At 33.9% G+C, this 24,650-nt stretch overlaps 1 protein-coding gene across 1 annotated transcript in view; it reads left to right on the top strand.

Moving 5' to 3' along the window:
- The window catches only part of zfh1 (Zn finger homeodomain 1), a 557,667-nt gene that overhangs the window by 20,419 nt on the left and 512,598 nt on the right, over positions 1–24,650 (top strand). The gene's annotated exons all lie outside the window — the stretch shown is intronic.

Raw genomic sequence — 24,650 nt, 5'->3', positions numbered from 1 at the left:
CTGTTCTGCAATTCTTTAAGACTTAATTTCTTTAATAGACTGTCCACTGTAATTTTATTGATATTAGAGGGTAAACTGCTTCTTCTTCAATCCATGGTGGCGTGACTTGGTTTATAAAGGTTGTTGTCCACTCCCCTGTTATTACCTTACTGACTTGTTCTTTATAATTATTTTTTAATTTTCTTACCTCATTCCAAATTTGTGTAATTGGTGTATTTTTATTTACTGAAGTACAAAAATTCCTCAAAATTCTTTTGCTTATAAGTAAAACAGACAATAAATTGTAAATCTACCACTTAACGTTCATATATCATAGCCATCTCTAAACGATATTACGGTTTATAAAAATAAATAAGCAAGCTAATTCTGGGATAAACAACTATATCATCCTGACAATTTTTTGCAGTTTCGGTTACTTAACTTCCATTAAAGTACACCTATTTATACTTTGTATGTAAACACACACGAGTTGCAGCATAAAACGAGCTCTTAGTTCTTAGTAGCATTGCGACTCCGATGCATTTTGCAGCCGACGACATTTTACTTCACAGACAGATTCTGCCGGAAAGCCAGAAAGGAAACAAGACAAATGGAATGATAGCGCATACGAATTCAGTTACATGTATATCGCTTTGTTTCATCTTTATGTGTTTTCAAAGTTTACTAGGGTTATAGTACAGTCGATTGGACACTTTTTCATATTCGTAGATAGAAAGTCTCATGTTTCCTATCATTATTTTAACTGCTTGAAACATATTTTTCCAAATACAGTACAGCGTCGACTATCCAAACTAATTGGGGGACATGGGTGTTCAAAAAATCGTTTTTTTCGGATAATCCAACTGTATTGATCTAGCAGTACATATTTATCCACGGGTGAATGAAAGTAAGATTTACAAACCTACATAATATGTATTTATCTCTCTAATTACAAATAAAAAATAAATAAAAAATTGTAATCTTTGTAACAAAACATATTTAAGGTATAATATTGACGAAAATTTAAGATTTTTCAAGCAGTAATTACTAACAAGATTCAAGAGATTCAAGATTTATTTAACTACGTTTACAAATTTTACAAATTGACTATTCCATTCATCGTAAAGATTCTAAACTAAAAACGAAGGACGTGAAGGTGTTTAGAGGGCCAGAATGTGGAAGTGACCACCATATGATTGTTGCAAAAGTAATGGTGACATTTAAGAGAGAACAATCAAGTCACAAAAATGATGAAGTAACAGACATAGGAACAACCATAGAAAACATAAAATATAACCTGGAAAGCTTTAAACAAGATTCGACAAAGTTCTTATATAAAATTAGAATAACTCAGAAAATAAAAAATATAGAAACAAAGGACTTAGACCCTGAAAGTCTGTATGAGGTAATTAAAAAATATATCCATGAAGCGGCAAATGAAGCACTGGGAAAAGTTGAAAATCGGAAAAAAGGAAAACCTGAATGGTTGTCAACGGAACTAGAAGAGAAAGTTCTCAAGAAAAAACAAGCATATCACATATGGCTTCAATCCAAAGATCCTCAAGACAGAGAAATATACGCTAAATGGAATAGAGAAGTTAAAAAAGACGTAGATAAGGCGAAAAATATAAACTGGGAGGCTAAGTGTGATGAACTGGACAGATTTATGGATGGAACAAAAGTGGCGCAAGCTTGGAAAACATTAAAACAGTTTAGGAAAAATGAGAAAAATGAAGACAACATTTCTCTCATAAAGTTAAATGAATGGGAAGAATATTATACGAAACTGCTGAAAGAGGATAGAGTAGAGTACAGATGGGAAAAGATAAGGGAATTAATAGACAACAGAGACGAAAGACAGGAAATCCCTATAATAACATTATCTAAATTGACGGAAACCTTAAAAGAGGTTAAAAACGGAAAAGCCGCAGGGCCTAGAGACATTCCCATAGAGCTGGTTATATAAGCTCCATATATAAGAGAGGGAATAAAAGAGACTGTTCCAATTATAGAGGTATTAGTGTGACGAGCTCTGTGGGCCGGTTGTACGGCAGAATATTAAAGAAGAGGGTTGAAAGACAGATACAAGATATTGAAGAACAAAGCGGCTTTCGTACCGGGAGATCCTGCCTTGATAATATATTTATCCTACGACAAATAATTGAAAAGCGTGTCGAAAGAAGTAGAGAGACCCATTTGGTATTTATAGACCTTGAGAAAGCATATGATAGTGTCCCGTTAAAGAAAATGTTTGAGGTCCTCAAAAGGTCCGGATTGGATTCGACGTATATCCGAGCGATATATAAATTGTACGAAAATGCAGTTAGTTGTGTAAAAATTGGAACCAGAACCTCAAATGAATTTAAAGTCACTAAAGGCCTAAAGCAAGGATGCTGTTTGTCACCGACACTCTTTAAAATATACGTCCAAGAAGCATTGAGGAATTGGAGAAATAAATGTAGATTTATGGGCATCGAAGTGGGACAAAAAACTCTGTATACATTGTTGTTTGCAGATGATCAGGTGGTGGTTGCAACGGATGAGGAAGATATAAATTATATGAATCGAAAATTATTTGAGGAATATGCCAAATGGGGGCTTAGTGTAAACATAAGCAAAACAGAATATTTAAAAATTGGAGGAAATACCACAGATCTGAGGCTTGAAAACGCAGTCATAAAAGGCTGCAACCAGTATAAATATCTAGGAAGCATCATATCAGCAGATGGCAGAGTTAAGATAGATGTACAAAACCGAATAACCCAAGGGAAAAAATGCATCCGAATACTGAATTCATTACTGTGGTCTAATAAAATAAAGATGCATACCAAACTTCGCGTATACAGAGCAATTGTAGAACCAATTACCACATATGGTGCCGAATGTTGGACGATGACAAAGAATGAACGAGATAAAGTAGACGTTGTGGAAATGGATTATCTTAGAAGGTCATGTCGAGTATCGAGAATGGAAAGAATCAGGAATGAGGAAATACGAAACCGTACAGGAATTAGAGATACTCTTTCAGATAGAATACAAGGAAGGCAATTACAATGGTATGGTCACGTGATGAGAATGAAGGAGGAGCGGTGGCCAAAGAAAGCCTTAATGTATGTTCCGCCAGAAAGAAGGAAAAGGGGAAGACCACCAAATTCCTGGAGAAGAGAAATTACAAAAACAATGCAATCTAGAGGCTTAGAAGAGGGAGATTGGAGAGATAGGAAAAGATGGAGGCTGAAATGCGGGAAGCGGCAATCGCCGTAGGACCCCCGTTTTATGATGATGATGACGACAAATTTTACATGTGTTTCTAGCAAGTCAATTATATGTATAAGTAAAAAAGATAATATATAACATACACAAAATGCAATAGGAGATGGAAATACATTATTGCGCATAACATAAAATAAAACATAAATTACACAAAATAAGACATATACCAACATAGTGAGTACATCCATGTTCACGTTACTGCCTTGAAGTGATGAAAATATTCACTAACAGAGTAAAAAGCAAATCTCAAAAGGTATCTTTTCAGACTTACTTTAAATTTATTCATCGAAAGTTGTTTTAAATCCTTAGGTAGGACATTGTATATATTATAGTCAATTGAGTTTTTTTGTGATTTACTCAAACGATACTTAACTGTTCTGATGTTATTTGCACCTCTTGTGCTATAGTTATGTAATCAGAGTATTTAATTAAAGTATCTGCGTTTTTATGTATTTCAACATTAACGCTGTATATCCATAATGTTGGCAAGGGCATTATCTTATATTTAATAAACAACGGTTTGCAAGATTCCAAGTAGCTAACTTTTGCAATTTTTCTTAATGCTTTTTTTGCAACTTAAATTGTTAGGGCATTGCAAGAGTTTCCCCACAGAATAACACCATAGCTTAAAAATGAATAAAAAAGAGAAAAGTACGTTATTTTCAAGGTATCAACACTTGTAACAAGTTTTAGTTGTCTGATTAAAAACAAAGTACTAGAGAGTTTACCTTTGAGGTGGTCAATATGGTTATACCAAGTCAATGTGTTGTCAACTGTTATTCCCAACAATTTGACAATATTTTTTTCAACACTCACATCGAAGGTAGACGAAAAAATTAAATTTTGAGTTGGAAATTCGATGGAGCTGAAAATTTTTGATAGTTCAAAATTTTGTCGTCTGGTGTATTTGGAAGGGATTTTATAAGATTCTCAACAATATCAACAAAAAAGTTATTGAAAGAGTCACAAGATATGTTGGTTGTTGAATTATGTAAAACATTTGTTTTATTTCGCTCATAGTTGATTACCTTTCAACACGTCTTGGATCTACTGTTTGAAGTTAATATGAATTGATCATATGCCAGCTTTTTCGTCCTTTTCAACTTAGCATTGTAATGATTTTTATATCTTTCATATTCGCTGTAATTTACTGGGTTTTTAGTAGAATCAGCACGTATTTTGTATGTTTGCAAATGACTTCTCATATTTTTTAAGTTGTCATTGAACCAGTTTACCGGACATCTTTTGTCTTTAATAACCAGTTTTTTTTTAATACAATTCTCGGATGAATCTAAAAAATTAAATGTAATTATTAAATCAAGACAAGAATGCTATATGTCCTCATCAACAAGTGGTACATTGCATTTAATTAAATTGTTAAAATTTATATTTAAAAATACTAAATCCAACCTGCTGATTCTCCAGCTGATTCTCCAAGGGAAAGTAAATGGTAAGAGAGGACCGGGAAGAAGACGCATTTCCTGGCTTCAAAATTTACGAAAGTGGTATAACACGACTAACACTGAACTGTTCCGCTCTGCAATAAATAAAGTAAAGATAGCCGTGATGATCGCCAACATCCGGAACGGATAGACACTTTAAGAAGAAGAAATCCAACCTACTTTGCATATGATTATGCACTGAGTTGTGTTGGGTAAAATTATGAATATCAATAAAATTGGTTAAAAAATCACATTTTTCATAGCCCCTATTACCATAAAAAGGCAAATTAAAATCACCTAACAACAAAAAATTTAGATTAGTACCCAAAATATCATCAAAACTAGATAAAAACTTTACATAATCATGATCACATGTATTAGGTGGCAAATATGTAAGACATAAATACATTTTAAGTTTGACTTTTAATAGTAAGCACTCAATATGACAACTTACATTAATTTGAACTGGTCCTACCCTAAATTTCTTTACTGCCAGCAGGACACCACCACCTCTGGTTTTTTCATTGCTCCTGTCGTTCCTATATGCAGTATATCGTTGATCTACCAGTTCAGTATCCTTTATTCCCTCTGTCAGCCGACTTTCACTTATTGCGATAAAATCATATTTTTCTACTGCAGCTGCAGCAAAGAAATCGTGGCACTTCGTCCTCAATCCTCTGGCATTTTGATAATAAAACTTTAGGTTTCTGTTGGAGCTATTGCCTGCTCCACTTCCTGAGGGTCCGTGTGAAAATGGGACAATGTACCGCTTGGCCACACTTCTGAATTCCATGCTCTTCTAAGCTCTTCTTGGCGAATTGTAACCTTTATTAAAGAGTATAGACTTTGATTTGGATATCTGGACTTATGCTCTTCACAGCGTACATCAGAAAAGTTGGGTTGTAGATATGCCTTAAGTTGCTCAGGCTTTGTCCCTGGTTGCAGCCTTGTAACATGGAGTAATACATATTTTGGTACCGTTTTAATTTGTGAGTTCTGATTCCTCCCTACAACAAACCGTTTCATATATTTTATTATTGAATTTCTACTTATTTTAGTTAGCAGTTTTAAATCGCACGATCCTGGAGGCTAATTCACGGTCTGAAAAGTGAAACTAAGCGGTTACCAAACGTTTCCTTTAATAAATCAATTGTGAAACGAGCTGTGATACATGTTGCGCCGTCATATTGAAACGACAGTTCCTGCACATCATGGTAGCTCTATAGCGGTCACCATTGACTGTAACATTCTAACCAGCATCGTTTTTGAAGAAGGACGGTCAAATGATTCCACCAGACCATAAAACACACCAAACAGTTAGTTTTTCTAGATGTAATGGTGTCTTAATATACATTTGAGGAATACCTTAACTAAAAATAGGGCAGTTTTGTTTGTTCACGTAGACATTCAACCAAAAGTGAGCTTCATTGCTAAACCAAATTCGCTTATGAAAAACGAATTCAACGGCAATCTGGTTTTGGATTCACTCACCGATCTATAAATCTACGCCTTGTTAGGTAATAATGTACGTTCAATTTTTGCATGAGTTGGATTTTATAAGCACGCAAAGTAAGAATTTTTTGCAAAATCTTCCATAAAGTGGAAGGACACTTATCCAACTACTGTGCACGATGGGTCTTCCTGTATGCAACGCTCTATAACAACAACATCTTCTTCTGTACATACTGTACGACGTGCCTGAAATGCCAAACCAAACTTAATATAAATCACTTGACAGCTGTCAAAATGGTCGACAGTTAAAAAAGTGTTACCAACTTATATTTCTATACCTCTTAAAATACACCTTTTATTTAAATTTACTTTTATTTAAATAATAAAATATTAAATAAAGAATTTTACGTGTCACTGATATTTTAAGATGATTCAAAAAGCTTTTTCGGGTTTCAAAAGATTCCAGTCTGAAGTTTTTTGTTTGTCAAGTTTTGTGAAATGTCGAGTAAATTATTAATTTTCATTATTGATTTATTATAATTTATTGATTTTATTTTTTAATTTATTGATATTAAGCAGGTATAGTGATTTGCAAATTTGTTTAAGCATTTTTATGATTATCCATTTACTCAGAAACGTAGCATAATATGATGTTATTCACAAATGAAATATATTCACTTAAGCTTGATATTCTACAATTCATGTAATTTAAATACAATTGCATAAAATCTCAACTTTACTAATAAGTTAAATAACTTACAGTGATGGATACAAACATTCAGAAACGTCCATTATCCATTATTATTGGAAAGCAAATCCAAAAGATACAAAATGGTAATTACCGGAGAAATAATCAAACAAATCTCGAAATTAGAGTATCTTAGAGTCGAAATAGGAAAAAATAGTTGGCCGCCAACGTTGCAAATACAACTACATGCTTAAGATTGAACAGGAACATACTTAACGCTTAATATAAGTCATTTAAGACGTTTCAGTAGTTGTATTTGCGGAAAAGATAAGTTTTTGTAACATTGCTTACTTTGATTACATCGTCCGCTTTTAGTCTTTGATAATTTTTTGCACCATTTTTGTTTTTATTCACTTAACAAAACATCATATAATTCTTTAGTCACAAAACCACTTTTTACCTTCTTAGTATCCATAGCGCAAGTCAGTATTGCCTGGTCTATATATATGTTAGCAAAATATACGAGGACAAGGCGATGTTGAATTTACAAGTCTTCCTCACAGCACGTTGCCTGGCACTCACGGCACGCGTTTATACTTATTTCCGGTTTTCTTCCTTAGTTTGCAGGAATATGTCGTTCTCTAGTTTTCGACAGATAAATATATCAACCGTTTTGTATATATTTTCTCTGTGTGGGCCCAATTCTTGACACGATGGTGCCGTATACCACATATATTTTCCTAGTGACATAGATTCTTAACAATTCGGACAAAAATATTAAGATTTATGGCCAGATTATATATATTTATATACATAAAAATGGTCTGGATTTAAATAAGCCTTATAAATAGTGTATTATAATTAAACATAAATTTAATGCGATATGTTATTTTCGTGTTTTCGAATAATATTACTGCACTTTCGTTGCATTCGTGGTCTGTTGGCTAAATCCTGCAAGATATGATACTAATAGAAAAAACATTCAGGCATCAAATATCCGAAAATCTTTTCAGTTCAAAATAATCAAATGGCCTTTCTTGAAAGTAATAAAAATTATATTGAAATGATGGCCTCTCCTGAGGTTAAGAAAATTCGGAAGCAATTTGAGCCATCGGTCGGATTTCTGGGTTAGAATTATTTCATGAAGAACACCAGATGATACTCCCGGGGAGAGCATTATAAGAGGCAATTTAGCTAACAGGTATATTTAATAGAACTATGGAAGTTGGGAAGCGAAGATATATGCGTAGGAACAAGATCCATAGACCAGGTAATGGCCTATAAATACCTAGGATATGAGATTCGCATAGGAAAAGATAACCAAACCGTTGAGCTTCTCCGTCGTATAAGACTGACTTGGGCAGCCTTCGGCAAGCTGAACCATATTTTCAAATCGTCTTATATACCAATATGCCTTAAAAGAAAAACGTTTAATCAGTGTGTTTTGCCATTGTTAACTTACGGTGCCGAAACGTTGACCATGACAAGGAGAACAATTCAAAAGATCCGTGTGTGTCAAAGGGCGATGGAGCGTGCTATGTTGGGCGTTTCACTACGAGACAAGATTCCAAATCGCCAGCTACGACAAAGAACAGGAGTGGCTGATGCAGTAGAGAGAGTAGCAACACTAAAATGGAACTGGGCAGGTCACGTGGCTCGAATGACAGGCAATAGATGGACAAAGCGGATACTGGAATGGAGACCAAGAGATGATGCCTACCGAAGTAGAGGTCGTCCACCAACACGTTGGACTGACGATCTAAAACGTTGTCATAGGAATTGGATGCAAGAGGCACAAGATCGAAATAGATGGAAAATTATGAGGGAGATCTATGTCCAGCAGTGGATAAGCGAAGATTGAATGATGATGATGATGATGATGGAAGTTGGACAAATGCCAGACGAATGGAAAAGTAGTATATTACTACCTGTTTACAAAACAAGGGAGATATGTAACAATATACAAACTTCAGGGCCATAAAGCTACTTAGTCAGACTGTGAGAATATGGGAGAGAGTAATCGATGGAGCGATACGTGACGAAACCCAAAATATTCAGTAATCAGTTTAACTTCATGCAAAGCAGATTAACAGCAGATGCAATTTTTATTATAAGGTAGTTGATGGAAAATGCAAAAATAAAGAAATTAACCCTCATATGGTATTCATTGGTATTGAGAAAGCATATGATAGAGTACTTTGAGAGATTCGGTGATGCAACTTCAAAAAGAATTTTCCAGGACATATGTAAAGATTGATACAGACATGTATGAGACAGTAACAACTAGTGTAAGGACAAGTGTGGGAGAGACTGGTAAATATCATATAAAAGTAGAATTACACCAAGGCTCGGTACTTATTTCTTATTTATTCTCATTATCGGATCATTGGATCATGGAAACTACAGAGTAACATTTCGTGGGGATTCATGCATGTTGACGATGTAGTTGTAGTAGGAAATAGTAAAAGCGACTCACAACACAAACTGAAACAGTAGAGGCAAGCTCTTGAGAAAAAAGCTTTTTTATACTAAGTAGTACATAACAGGGTTTCTTAATATTGTTCTGAAGCTATTTTCTTGTGGCATTTTAAATTAATTTATATTTAAATGGGAATAAGCCACAATTAAAGGTTAAAATACGTTTATTGACGTTTCAATTTCCACTTCGGAAATCGTTCTAATTTTAAATAAATCGGAAATTTACTAATGTTTGTATTTTGAGAACGATTTCCGAAGTGGAAATTGAAACGTCAATAAACGTATTTTAACCTTTAATTGTGGCTTATTCCCATTTAAATATAAATTAACAGGGTTTTTGGATTGTTCATTTAAAGATCGAGATATACTACAAATAAAATAATAGGATCGGTATTATAGAGTAATGAAAAAACAGATGGTGACCCATGCAGTAGCGTTAGAGTTGGATAGATGAAGTGGATGTCGTGTGTTTTGTCATAGAAAAATTTCAATGAACCTCAAGGGAAAATTCTATAAATCAGCCATAAGACCAGCTATGATGTATGGAACTGAATATTGGCCAGTTAAAAAGAAAGAGGAACAACGAATGCCTGTGGCGGAAATGAGAATGATTAGATGGGTGTGTGGAGTGACAAAAAGGATAAAATTAGGAATGAGTATATTAAAGGAAGTCTAGGGGTGGCACCAATTAATTCCAAAATGTGTGAGCATAGGTTAAGATGGTTTGATGATGTTCCACGCTGATACGTTAATCTGAGACATCACCCAATACAAAGAATTGCTGATCTGAGGATTTCTCGGAGGAGTAGGCGAGGAAGACCAACGAAGACCTGAGTGGAGGACATGTCGGTAAACCAGATTGATATTGGTATGACAAAAGATATAAACTCATGGAAAAATGTAATTAGGAAAGAAAGTTTTGCATAAACACAAGAACAAATAGAATGATGATGAATATGTTGTGTCTCCAAATAATACCATAATAGCGATGTAACTGTTAAAAGTATAATTTAGTGTAATCTTTGAAACGTAAATGCAGGTTTACTGTTTGATAATATTTTAATATTCTATTTAACATGTTGAACAATAAAATGTTTGTTAAAGTTTTAATTGGAGTGCATTTGTAATGCATTTTAACCATAGATCTGATTAGGAACTAGAAACGAGAGAGGAGAAAGGCCCATAGAATTCTTCCAAGAAAAGAATATGGTAATTGCCAATACTTGGTTTCAGCTTCCTAAGAGAAGACTATATACATGGACGTCTCCTTCACATACAGAAAACCACATTGTCAGAAACCAGATAGACTTTATACTCGTAAATAGCAGATATAAAAACTCTATAACCTCAGTTAAAACTTATCCTAGAGCAGATGTTAACTCAGCCCACCTTCCGTTAGTTGCTGACGTGAAAATAAAATTAAAAATAATTGAACTCAGAAAACAACAACCAAAAACAGTTCGGGTTCCGAAATGGAATGGGTACTCAAGAAAGACTATTTGCCATCAACATATTAATTCAGCGATCTTGGGATGTAAACGTTGATCTGCACTTGTGCTTTGTTGACTACGAAAAAGCTTTCGATAAAGTAAGACATGAAAAACTAATATCAATACTTATGAACAAGCGCATTGACAGTAAAATTATAAATATAGTGCAAACATTATATTGGAACCAAAGTGCCATAGTTAAAATTGATGGGCAACACTCAGAAGAAATGAAGATATGTAGAGGAGTTAGACAGGGATGTGTTATATCGCCACTTTTGTTTAACTTATATTCTGAAGAAATTTTCCAAAACACGCTCAATAATATCAAAGCGAGAGTTACCGTTAACGGAAAATTAATTAACAACCTACGATATGCAGACGACACTGTGATCATAGCAACGAGTATAGAAGATCTACAACATCTTATCGAAAGCTTAAGTATGAATAGTGCTGAGATGGGAATTACTATAAACGCTAAAAGAAACGAAGTACATGCTAATTACAAAAAGACCACAAAATATACATCACCTATTGACAATCAATGGTAACGTGATAGAGCAAGTAGAAAAATATCAGTACTTGGGAACTTTGATCAATGAAACCAATGATCATACTGCGGAAATAAACAGACGAATAGAGATTGCCAGATCAGCATTTATATCAATGAAGCCACTCCTAACATGCAAAAATCTAAATTTGGAGATCAGACTACTGTTCGCTGTTATATATTTACAGTATTATTATTTGGAGCTGAGACTTGGACATTGGACAAAAAATTTAACTTAAAAAGAATCGAGGCTTTCGAACTCTGGTTATACCGCAGAGTAATAAAAATATCATGGACTGATAAAATTACAAATAAAGAAGTACTGGAGATGGTTGGTAAAAAAACAAAACTAATCATCACTATACAAACCAGAAAACTGGAATACCTAGACCACATGATGAGGGGACCAAAATATGAAATTTTGAGACTCATAATACAGGGAAAGATTCAAGGAAAAAGATCTGTTGGCCGAAGCGAGAATCTACGTGATTGGTATCAATGTAGATCGATTGATTTGTTTAGAGCACCAAGTTCAAAAATAAAAATAGCCAATATAATTGCCTACCATAGTAGGGAGACGGCACTCTAAGAAGAAATTGATATCTTGCCTGTATATGTAATCGAACAGAAGTTACTGGGTTTTTCCACCACTAGAGAATTTTAGAATATTTGTAACAAAACACTCTGTATCTCGATAAGGAGGAATATTATATTTAAGTGTTTTAGGTTAAATCTTATTTTGTGTTAAGGTTTCCCAAGTTAATATATGAACAATTCTTAATGAAACACCCTATATAGTAAAGTTTCACGTGCTTATTCAGGTCTTTACCTCTTTTACGGACAACCCTTGCTTCGATGCCTTACTAAAGCGATTTGTAACAGTCGTTATTTTTACTACTATTTATATTAAAGCCATTTCAAAGATGTAGTATGGGTTGCCTAACTTTAAGTGTTCATTTGCTCATTAAGTGTGTATTTTTAATAATTTAAGTTGTCACTCTGATCTAAATTTGGTACCATTGCTAGTGTTGCCCAAAATCGGTCTTGGTCTTGCAGTCTTGGTCTTGTTCTTGCGTTTTTGCAAGACCAAGACCAAGACCAAGACCGCCTAATTTTAGCAAGACCAAGACTGACTGTGCAAGATTTAAGCAAGAACAAGACTAAGCCTGCAAGACTCTTGCGTCTTGCAGTTAGGACTGAATGTGGTTTTAGCAAGTATAGTAGTTCGGGTATAGGCTTAAAGACTCAATGAGACGCAAAAAAATGTAATAAAAATTTAAAAAAACTGAACTAATGCGTATTACAAACAATACCATAAACATACATACCGAATCAAAATATTCATTAAAAAAACACATTTGACACGTGCTCAGAGGTCGAGATTACAAAATTAAATATTTTACATTCTTCATTTTTTTCCAGCACACGACTTCTTCGCTCTGAAATTAATTGTCCATATTTTGAGTATAGCCGTTGATTGTATTCAATCAACGGTATAGCCGCCCTCTAATCATAAAAATAATCTTCTTGCAATGCGACGCCGACAGTAATATCGTATTCCCATTATAATTTAGTCAGAAGGAATCTAAATAAACAAATCTTATCGGCCTAAGACTATAAATTGTTTCTGCTGAGTGTGCGATGAGATCATTCGGTTAAACAAAATTTGCTGAAAGAGCGCGAAAGTAACGAGACAAATTAATAACATATAATGCCGCCTACCGTAACAAAATACCGAAGTATTTAGAATAACGAAGTAACGATATATAATTCTCGGTTTGTTATTATAATTGGATAGTAACGAACATAAAGTAACTATAATAGTAGTATCGTAGTTACTTTTTCGTCATTACTTAACTTCATTCCCAATTGAGCTTTCCTTTGAGTTTAATGTAATAATTGTTTTTCATCTAATCCTTTTTGTTCCCGGAGTGACAAATTTACAATTTGACATGAGGGACAAAAATTCAAATAATTCTAGTCGGAATAGTGAGCGTTGGAGTTATAGATCTAAAAGACCTAAAAGCAAATTTTATGAGTTTTTCGAAATAATTCATGCATCGCTAATTGGTTTGTGTAAATTGTGCCTACATAGAAAGGTTGAAATTAAAATGAACAACAGAAACACGTCAGGTTTAAGGAAGCATCTAATATCTTTTCACAAAAAGGAATTACAAATATTTCTTCCTGAAAAACCAAAATTCGGTAGAGATATCACAAGCTTTTTAATAACCGCTGGTAAAAGTAGACATGTAAAAAAATATACTTATTACCTTATTACCAACTACATATCATATACCTACTACTTTATTTTGGTAAATTAATGTATTTATTAAGTAGGTATCTCCTTAATTTAAAAGAACTTCTTTTGATTGTCATTGCTTTTTTACCTATTCTTTATTTTTTCAAGTTAGTTTTTTATATAAAAGTAGAGATAAGATTTCTAAAAACATTTATTTTGCTTTAATAAGAGGATTATAGTTTGTTATCTTATCACCTAAAAAATCTGTGCCCTTGATAAATGTATGTGGATTTTTTGCCCATCATGTCCATCAATCTCTTTCTAGGCAGATAATGTTCTTTAAAATACAGGCATGCTTATGTCATTAATTTGTTTTTTTTTGTATTTTAACCATGTTTTAGCACATTTAAGCTTAGTAAATGCAAACGTTTATTAAGAAACAGATTGACTTCTGTGGGGCATGGTAGATAGCTGAATTAGTTAGAGCATAGGCACGGTAAGCTTAGATCGTGGCTTCAAACCCCACCCGATGTCAGTTGTTTAGACATTTATTAATTTGGTTGGTCTTTATTATGGCTATGTTAATTCAAGCTTAAAATGTACTTACTCCGTTACGTTGTTCTAAGATCTAAAGTAACATTTAATAAATAGCAATAGGCTAATGGGTAACTGCAAGACTTGCAAGACTCTTGCTGCAAGACCAAGACCAAGACCAAGACCAGGAGTGCAATACCAAGACCAAGACCAAGACCAGGTGTATTGGCGCAAGACCAAGACCAAGACTGCCTAAGTCTCGTCTTGTTCTTGCATTTGGGCAACACTAACCATTGCAAACCAGAGAGATGACAGGAGATTAGGGAGAAGTGGAAACTGGCTCTTGGTTAATTAACTGTGAATTAAAATGGACTTTAGTGGTAGTTAGCGAAAGAAAATCCAATTAATGCATAGAATTTCCTTCACTTCAAGAAGTTAAATGTTTTAAGTATAACCGTAACCAATTAATTAACGGTGTTTTCGGAAACTCGGGGGGCTGAAGTGAAATTTCTAGCACGGAATTGAGTAGCTATCTGGTAACTATTTTTTTTATATTATAAAAACTAACTTTTTGTTCCCACATCCTTAAGGTATTCAGAATGACCTTGGGTCACGAATTCAAGCATAGTATGGCCGCTTACAATCATTCTGGCATGAATCTGATTAAAATTCTGAATTTTCCGTAAATCTCTAACATCTATTACAATTTCCACAGATATTTTAATGAATATCTATTATTCAGATTCATTATTTCATATTTTAATATAGTATTTTGTTCAAGGCCATTATATTTTTACTCTATGTGAAGCAAGGTCACGCTACATCCGATTGGATGGGTTTTTTTTCATCTACTATAATTATCTTTTTGCTCCGGTTTCTTATGCTGAAAGAAACTTTCCTCACTTCTTTGATTTCTTTTTATCAATGTTGAGACTAGAAGTAACGGGGAATTGTTTTCAGCCACCTCCCATGGAATCATAAACTTCCCGCAGAACTTCAACTCTATAAGAATCAGGGTCATTGGGACAAGCAGGGGGGTATTGTCTACTCCACCCGAATTTTTTTTCTCCAGCCTGCACCTAGAGGTAGGGCAGAACAGTAACCATCGGAACTGAGCCAATTAGCACCAGCTCCGTGCTAATTTCGGACCTCAAGGAGGACTTCGCTGGGACACCGAAGCCATTCGGGAGTATCCTTCCAGACAACTGTTTCACCTAGGAGGACAGTAGGTTTTTGCTGCAGAACTATATATATATATATATCTTGTTTCACCAGTTATGGGTTTTTTTATAACATTTAATATAACTCCCCTTGGTGTAAGGTATCGGTAAGTTTGAGCTCAAATTCTACCCAGAGATTATCTTCCATTGTTTTTTTTTGTATTAACCATTTATTTCATTATTAACTTTAATTATTTCATTATTTGTTTACTTAACTAATTTTTTTTATATTTCATCTTGCGTTATTAACTCTGGTCATTATCCCTTCAGGATAATAGACCGTTTCAATTGTTTAACTTGGCTTGTTCCCATTTATATATTACTTTGTTTATATTTGAATTTAGAGGTGTTTAACAATGTTGTTGGTCATATTGTAGGTTAGTATAATATATTTAATTGGCTATACGTTCCTCCAACGTTAGCATTATTTTGTTTAAGGTTGTTTTTTAACCTAGATGTAGGTTGTACACTCTATATCAGAGTTATTCTGCGTAGTTTTCAATTCTTTATTATAGTTGTTTTCAACATTTCTTTTAAAATATTATATTGTGAAATTTCATATACTTTTTGGTAACTTAGAGATTGTCAAAATCTAAGAAGTTATATTTAATAAACTTGAATTTGTTTTGCATATAATTTTTTATTAATATTTCCTTACCTTTTTACATTTACAGCATTTTTGTTTATTACATCAACTTTAATTAATATTAGCAGTATACGATACCTGGAAGAGTGACCGTTACTCTTTTTAGAGTAGTATCCCTCTTCTGGCGCCCTCAATTTGTTTTCTTTGTTAATTTTCATTATATCTATTCATTTTTCATATCTTCTTTTCTATCCATCATACATATTTTCCTGATTTACTGTCTTTAAAAGGCATGCAAATTGGCCGTATCCATCCTTGAGTTTCTAGTGGTCATTCTCTTGCCTACATTGCTAGCCTAGCCACGTTCCGTTCAATATTTTTTTCATACTTCTTTACTTAATTGTTATCTATTTTACTTCTATCAATTTTATCCCATATATATATAGACCACTCTTCTTATACATCTCTCCTCCTATACACCCCAGTTTTTTTTTGCTACAGATTATCACTATTTTTTACTTCTTATATTCAAAATTCAAAATTAGACTTTATTATCCTCTATCTTAAAAAAATCGTCAATATTAATGAAGATTCCTATTAAAATTATTATAAATATACCTTTTAATGTCTATAAAACAGCAGTTTGTGTTAAATTTCCAATTAACTTGGCAAGAGTATGTATCTGGCAAGGAAAAAGAGACAATTTTAGTGGAGTTGTTCTCTAATAAAATATTTTACTTTATGGTATAATTCAAAATATGAAACTATTGAATTCGTGCACAGGAAGCGCTCCTAAAATACCATTTAGCATTTTTCGCCAAGTCCATGTACTGCAAAGAATATCTTGGACATAACTTGAGAACATATGCGGTATCGATATCCACAAATCCAAACATATTGAAAAGTCCCCAGTGGATCTTTAAGTTTATCGATGTACTTTATACGTCTTGGATGCAAGTTTATATTACGATCCGTGTAGTACTTATATAAGACTCAAGTTACACTAAAATAAGTGTTAATATAATTTTCTTTGTGTATTTTTGTAGTTATAATAAAAGACTATACTTTAATTTATAATATCGCCCCTAATTCAACTTTCTTTATCAACTGAGCCTTCTTCTAGAAGACTGATAGATGATATACTAATTGTAACGTTTTTACAAGTTAATTTAATTTATTTACTAATTTTTTTTCACTGTAGCATCATTATTTTGTGTACAAATTACCAGTGGCGGCTGAGAGCCAGATCTGAATTTAATTTTTGGTCTATTTCAATGTAATTAAAGAAGAAAATAGTATTGCACATTTCGCAGTTTACGACTGTCTTTATATGTTAATATTGGCTTTCACCTGCTAGTAATGTCCACTCAGCTGACCCTAATTGACTGCAGAGTCCTTCTGTTGATGACAAAAATGTATCATCAGCATATTGAAAATTGCTGGTATTTCGTCCCTCGTTACACCGCATTGCTACTACTCTAAATCTTCGTCTCCTTCTTCTTCCTTTATTTAAGCCATTTTCCTATGTCACTGGTGGGTTGTGGTCTCTATGGAAGATTGTCACTCCATGTTTCTTTTGAGTACGTAATTATTGGTCATATGCAGGCCTTATAGATTCTTCATTTCATCTCACAGGTAAGTGGTCGGTTATGCCATATAGTGTGATTAAGGCATCCTGCTAATTTATTCTCTGTTTAAACTTGATCCCTTACCTAATTACTTTATTTGCATTAATTGTTTAATGCTAACTCCATCGACTTCCAATTTATCTTTTCTTGGTTCTTTATTGATTACTATTGTTGTAGTTTTCTAACAGCATAACTATTAAACCAAGCATAAAACATACTCAGAATAAATCAGGTATAGGCAAAATCACTAACAATAAACATGGAATAACTTAGATATAGGTTATACTTGATATAAGAATTTATTCCAGGATTATACCGACCCACACCCTTGTTTAAGTCTAGTATAACCGTGGTATAACCTATTTTATAAATGTCAAAGTCATCAGTGACAAGAATATATTATTTGTTGTATTGTTTTTTGAGTAGCTATATAATAAAAAAATGTGTTTAAGAGGTGTTTCAGCTGTCGAGGAAGTTGATAATTTAATTAACATGATGGAAAATACACGAAAAAGAAACTTTCAGAGAAAGAATAAATTCATTTTCAAAATACAACTTTTTTGCAATTTTAAAATACTCAAACCCAACATATAGACCCAACAGATTACAAATAAAGAAAAAGATATATTTGGTGTCAGTTGTCAGTTTCAAAGAAAAATCAAAATTGACATATCACTCAATATCTCGTTGTTCTATGTATTTGTGCAAAAGATTGCGACATTGCCAAACTATTATTTCGGAATAAAGTGAAAGTACTTATAACTAACATATACCGAGTTTATTTGTAACAAATTACTTTAGTATTATATTTACCTTATACTTAGGATAACTATTCTAGATGTAAATACGGAATAATCTTAGAATACGAGTGTTTTATTAGTAAGACAGTAAGTTCAAATCATCATGTTAAATTCTTTTGCTCTTGTATTCAATTTGTTAACTAGTCTTTGAAGACTATCTTCACTTTAGGCTATTAATATTGCATCGTCTGCGTAACAGAGTATTTTTATTTCTTTGTTTCCCACTCTGTACCCTCTTTCTTTATTAACGCTCTTTATGAATTCATTTTCTAAAACTAGGCGCAAAAAAATGATTATCGAGCAATAAATGAAACTTTAATACTAAGGTTTAGAACTATTAGATTTTCGGTGATGTTAAGATCAAAAGCGAAGGGAACAAATAAAGGGCAGTGAAAATGATAAGATGTCTAGATGATATAGTCCAGTAAAAAATTGGTATTAAAGCCAAAATTTAAAATCTACAATACAGATAAAGTTAAATGAAAAAATCAAAAACCAAAAGACTATTAGAAACAACAAAAAATATACTTAGTAGAATAGTTGGAAGGGTATTTTTAGACAGAGAAAGGAGTGAAGCATATATATATATATATATATATATATATATATATATATATATATATATATATATATATATATACAAGATCAAAGATATTAAAAAATGCAGATAAAGAAAAAAAATCGAGAGAATTCAGTAAATTAACAAAGATAAAGAAGAAAGAGCCTTCCTTTTACCATTCGAGGTAAAAGGAAGGGTACAAATAACAGGGGAAAGATCGGAAGCATTTAATTGAAAGAGAGGTATTAAACAAGGAGATAGTCTCAGCCCTTTGCTATTTATAATAGTAGTGAACGAATTGATAAGAAACACTAGAGTCAGAACCAATTAACTACAGACAATAATACGTTACCGCAGATTACAACCGGTAACAATAGAGTCCTTAATGTATGCAGACGACATAGTACTAATAGCAGATTCCGAGAATAAAATGCAAAAACTAATGGATATATGGGTAGAACTAATAGAAGAACTAAAAATGGAGATAAACGAGGAAAAAAGTAAGATAATGATAATCAGCGGCAAAGGAGATAAGAAAGATAATCAAATAAAGATAAAATGTAAAAACTTAGAATTGGAAATAGTAACAACTTACGAATACCTGGAAAGTATAATAACTAATGACGGAAAAATAGACTGGGAAATAACAAATAGAGCAAAGAAATAAAACAAGTTATATTATGCGTTAGCCCCAAAAATTAAACAAGAATAAAAATATATAACACAATAGTGATACCGACTGTGCTCTATGCAAGTAGGATAAACGTAATGGAGATAAGACATCTAAGAAGGATAGTTGGAAAGACAAAATGGGATAGATTAAGCAACGAGACTATTAGGAGAATGGCCAACCAGGAACCCATAATGAACAAAATAGCAAAGAGACAAATGAACTGGTATGGGCATCTGATGAGGATGCAATCCAATAGAATAACAAGAAAAATTCATGAAGCAAAAAACATCGGAAAAAGAAAAAGAGGCAGACCAAGAAAAAAATGGATACAGCAAGTAGTAGAGGCGGGAAAACTTAAACAAAAATCACTCGAGGAATTGAAAATAATGGCAGGAAACAGAAAAGAATGGAAGAGGTGGGTAGATGGAAATTAAAATAGCTAGCCCAAATCCGACACCCTGATAGGGCAAAAGGAAGGGGAGAAATAAAGAAAGAAAGAAGAAGGAAGAGCAATAAGAATCGTTCTCAAAAAATAAAAACAAAGGAAAATAATTGCACATTTGAGGATGCCGAACTCACAATGTTTACAGACTAGTTCCAGAGTCTGTCCCATTACTCAGTCGATATCAAAAATTATATAATCACCACCATTTTAGACTCACTAAGCTATGTAGATAAATATTATTTACTGCCATCTTAGAAGAACGAAGATTTAAATAGTGTAAACTCCTGAAAAAACCTGATCGTGTCCGACACTAGTAGAAAACTTGCTTGAAACTGCTTATTTTATGCCTAGCCAAGATGTCACTTAAAGAAAAAGGACTCAAAGAACTCAGCAAACCAGGTGGCCTCCCAACTACTTAATAACTACTATCAATATATACATATATTGGTCTTAGGCAAATTACTAATTTTATCTTCAGATATTTGTCCAGTTCTGTCAAATTAAATCTTGTTTATTCAAAAACGAACGATCCGAATTGCACTACTATTTGCACCTAAAAGGTCTAGGTCTGTGAAGGATTTCTTTAACCGAGGGCAGGTAAGCAGGTAGTAAGATCGATAAGTCAGCTGGTGATAGTCCCATATTTCCAAGCTGGCTGTACGCTTGGAAAGTCACATTCGCAATGAGAGTTTTGCAGACATTATGTCGATATCAGGTGAAATTTTTTCCAGGGAACTAGATATTAAGGAATATTAATATTGGTCAAGTTAACCTTGTGTGGACAAACAGCGCTTGTGTTTACTAGATGATTGCATTCGCATAGTATATATCTTACATTAAGACCTTTCTTTTCTTGGGCAATTTTCTCTTGAGTGGTCTCCGATGCACTTGACATATCAATATCTTTGGCACCTAGTGCAATGTGGTGTGTCTCTTCTTTGTCGCGGTGGGCCAAATTTTATTTTGTGGTAAAGTAGAAGTTCTAGATTATAATGGTTTTGTTGTTTGTCGCTGGTTTTAGATTAATATAAAACATGGGTAGTGGATTTTTAGTTCTGTAGAGTTTGGTCATATTCAGAAAAGCCTTATGGGAAAGAAAAGAGGGAATAAGACTTGGTGGAGAAATCATAAACACCATGAGATTTGCAGATGACACGGTAATTATGGCTGAAAGTATAGAAGAACTACAAACTTTACTAGATGCAATAAATAGTGAATGCATTCAAATGGGACTTGACATCAACACAGATAAGACCAAATTTATGATAGTATCAAGGAGTCCAATAAATAATGAACAACTAACTCTTGGTAGACAGCAAATAGAGAGAGTGACAAAATATAAATATCTGGGAGCTTACATCAACACAGAATTAGATCCAGACCAAGAGATCCGGGTACGAATAGAAATGGCAAGGGCAGCGTTCTTAAAATTCAAACAATTGTTCTGTGACAAAAATCTGAATACTGCGCTGAGACTGAGGTTTGGTGAATGCTACGTCTGGTCGCAACTATTGTACGGGGTAGAAACATGGACACTAAAAGCGCAAATAGTTAAAAAGAGTGAAGCCTTTGAACTTTGGATATACCGGAGAATGTTGAGAATCCCATGGACTGCCAGGGTCACCAATGAGGAAGTGCTGAAAAGGATGGGTCGAGACAAAAAATTGTTGAGAACGATAAAAGTACGCAAGACTGCATACCTTGGACACATACTAAGAAATAATAAATATAGTCTTCTGCAGGTCATCATGCAGGGTAGAGTCGATGGCAAAAAGGGAATACGTAGAAAAAGGAAGTCATGGCTGCGAAATATTCGAGACTGGACAAACATGACTGTAGACGAATTATTCCACGTTGCAAAAGACAGAGAAGCTTTTAAAAATGTGGTCGCCAACCTCCGTTAATGGGGACGGCATAGGAAGAAAAAGAGTTTGATATTCCAAACGTTTTCTACACAATGTCTATGTTTTTCTCTAGTTTCTTTTATATTGTTTACGTTGACTGGGTATTGCATATTTTATTGTACTACTCAGAAGCTAAGTTCTCCTTTCAGCTTATATGTATGAAATTGTGGTTTCTTATCCGTTAGGGCTTTAGTTATTCTCCTATATTTTTCCGATGTTTTTGGTTGGACTTTGACTTGGTCTAAGCCAAGAAGGTTTATTTCGTAGCTATATTCGGCGATTTCTAGCAATTTCCAGCAATTCTATTAACGGAGTGACATTGTTAACTCCACTAATAAACATATTGGAGGCGGTTTGGCGGTGAGTCAAAAATAAGTAAGTATTAAGACTAGCGGGCCTCCAGGATAGCGAACCTTTTGATTATGTTATAACTAGACTGCATATTTAGAGCACAAATTACGAGGAAAACGATATACTTTTCAGCAACTAATCCTTTCAGACGTCCAACTGCTTATCATGAATACACCAGTGGATCGAGTAAAAAAGTTTACCTATCTTGGAACAATAGTAAACGAACAATGGGATCACTCACAAGAAGTAAAATATAGAATAGAGGAGGCTAGGAGTGCATTCAATAACATGGCCAAATTCTTTAAAAGCCACAACCTTAATCTGAAGATAAAAGTATGGCTCCTACGATGTTATATCTTCTCGATATTATACCACGGAGTTAAATCCTGGACACTCACTGAAGCGATGGAAAAAAACTTGAAACTTTCGCGATGTGGCTATACAGAAGAATCCTAAGGATATCATGGACGGGCAAGATAACCAAAGAGATGACTGTACTACGAAGAATGGGGAAAGAAAGAGAAGTGATGTATACGATTAAAAGGAGAAAGTTAGAATATCTCGGACACATAATGAGAAACGGCACTAAATACAGATTACTGAAAATAATCCTTCAAGGCAAAGTATTCGGAAATCGAGGATTTGGGAGAAGAAGAATACCATGGTTAAAAAACCATATTGTTTACTTTAAAATATGATTCACGTTGTTCTGAATAAATACTGGCGTCGGATGCTACATCTGCTATACCTTTACGTTTAGATAAGTCCAATTTGTCACTTTCAGAGCACTTTTCACTTGTTTTTCATCAATAAACTCATCATCCTGAAAGTACTGACTAATTTTAGGAAACTTTTTATTTTTTTCTTCAGACCCCCTTTTCTCTTTTATTTTTCACTTCCACTTAGATATTTTCTAGAACTAGACATGTTGATATTTACCTTTCACAATTAACTTTATGTAAATAAAACTAGGAAAAATCAAATACACAAATAACCCATTGTCACTACAATCAAACGAAGAATGTTTACTTAAAAAATACAAATCTGGGATTCCCCCAACGCCATGCGTCGCTAAACTGCCAGTGCTACAAAAAAGTACTTTCGTTTAACAAAGTGCGGGAATTCCCCGAGTTTCATGAGCTCGACCGCGCCACCTAATAGACCACTCTATCTGTAAAAAAAATCATTGATTTCATGTAAAAATCTTATACAAATATTTGAAGGGGGGAGTTCGGCCCTGACAAAAGTTGTAAACAAGATGTTTGTCTCGGCTAACTAATCTAATTAAAGCATTATTTAATAAAATAATTATAGCCAGAATAATCGCCAATATTCGAAACGAAGGAGCAAACAACAATACACCATTGAAGCCTCCATCAATTCAGGAAGTACGGGATGCAATAAAACACCTAAAAAATAATAAATCTCCAGGAAGTGATGGTATACCCGCGGAACTTATTAAATGTGGAGGTGCTACTCTGACTAATCATATATATAAAATCATACTGAGAGCCTGGAATGAGGAACAAATCCCAGAAGAGTGGTGTATTGGGATCATTTGCCGCTACACAAAAAGGGCGATGAATTAGAATGTAGAAACTATAGGGGAATAACCCTCCTTAATACAGCATACAAAATATTTTCGAGTATTTTATATGGTCGCCTTAGCGAATATTCAGAGGAGCTTCTTGGCGAATATCAAAGTGGTTTTAGGCCTGGTCGATCAACAACAGACCAGATCTTTGTGCTAAGGCAAATACTGGAAAAAACCAATGAATTCAATATCGACACATACCATCTTTTCGTAGATTTTAAATCGACCTATGATAGTGTCCTAAGAAATAAATTGTATGAAGCCATGGATGAATTCCACATCCCCGATAAACTGATAAGATTGGTTAAGGCTACAATGCGTAAAGTTGTTTGCAAAGTCGAAATACAGGGCGAACAATCACATGCATTTGAAACGCATGTTGGGCTGCGACAGGGAGATGCGCTGGCGTGTCTCCTTTTCAACATAGCTTTGGAAAAGGCGGCCAGGGATGCCCAAATATACAGCATAGGAAACATTTTTAATAAATCTTCCCAAATTTTGGCATATGCAGATGATGTTGATCTAGTTGCCCGCACAACACGCAAGCTAGAAGAAATGTATACCACCTTGTCAAACGCCTCAAAAAATATGGGCCTGCAAGTAAATGAAAATAAAACTAAGATAATGGCATCAACACCCAACAAATTCACATACTTAGGCTCCCTGATCACCAAGGAGAACGTCATGACGGAAGAAATCAAGCGAAGAATAATCCTAGCAAACAAATGCTATTTTGGACTGAGTAGACATATGAGAAGCAGAAAC

Source organism: Diabrotica undecimpunctata, chromosome 5 (assembly GCF_040954645.1).
Source record: "Diabrotica undecimpunctata isolate CICGRU chromosome 5, icDiaUnde3, whole genome shotgun sequence".
NCBI lineage: Eukaryota > Metazoa > Arthropoda > Insecta > Coleoptera > Chrysomelidae > Diabrotica > Diabrotica undecimpunctata.
Note: the sequence above shows the minus strand (reverse complement) of the source record. Positions and strands in the feature narration are given on the sequence as shown.